A 958-nucleotide genomic window follows, 5' to 3' on the forward strand; every position below is an offset into this window, starting at 1 on the left:
TCTTGTAGGTTTTGGCCTTGTGACTGCTTTCACAGCTGCGTGCGGAGGTCCTGCAAACACAGAGCTGCCTCCAAAGAAAGGAACTCAGCTCACCCACCAGCCAGACAGGTACTCACAACTGCAGCGTAGGCGGTTCGCTGCTTGAAAACACCACCGTAACTACCGAGGCAGGCGATAAAAGGGAATCCCCTTCCAAAGTTAAGCAAAAGCCTTCAACACGAAAGCAACCATGCTGCTCCAAGCGACGAGCTGCCTTTATCACAGCTCCGCAGAAGGCTGAGAGGCTCCCACAAGGTGGCACTAGGAACCAGGCAGCTGATGCAGCGGGGCTGCCTCTGCTCCTCTGTTTCTTTCAGGCATCTGAAAGCCATCAAATTGGCCATTTTAGCCCTTCAAATGGCTGTAACTATGAGGCAAGTTGCTGCATTCCATCTGCAATATCAAGAAAGAGTTAACTGACGGAAGCAACGGGTACAAACACCCGATGCCAAAATAACTTTGAAGCTGTAAAGTAGGCTAATTGTGAACCTTTTAAATTATAGCAATTGATGTTTTATTAGTGACTGAAATGTAAATATTGACTTTTCCTATCTGCAATACAACTTTAGAAGTAGAGAAATTAAATTACCTCAAGGTATTAGGGTAAAATGTAGCACTCTGGAACTTCTTTTGCCTTTTCTGATACTGAGTGCACTAGCAGTGCTGGAGGCTAGTTGCCCAACACCTGGAAGAGTCAGCAAGACGGAAATTGCTGATACAACAAATAGCTCAATGTTACTGACTTATCTGTCAGTGTCTGCAGCTGTCCTGGGGAAGAGTAGCATCCCCACTACTCGGAGCTGCATCTGGAAGCTCGGTGTTCACAAATGCCTTTATGCTGTACTGGAAACACCATGTGTTCTGCATCGCAGTCGTAGAGCTGAGGTCTGGCAAAAGAAGTTCCAGAGTGCTACATTTT

The sequence above is a fragment of the Meleagris gallopavo genome, chromosome 9 (genome assembly GCF_000146605.3).
Source record: "Meleagris gallopavo isolate NT-WF06-2002-E0010 breed Aviagen turkey brand Nicholas breeding stock chromosome 9, Turkey_5.1, whole genome shotgun sequence".
Lineage (NCBI taxonomy): Eukaryota > Metazoa > Chordata > Aves > Galliformes > Phasianidae > Meleagris > Meleagris gallopavo.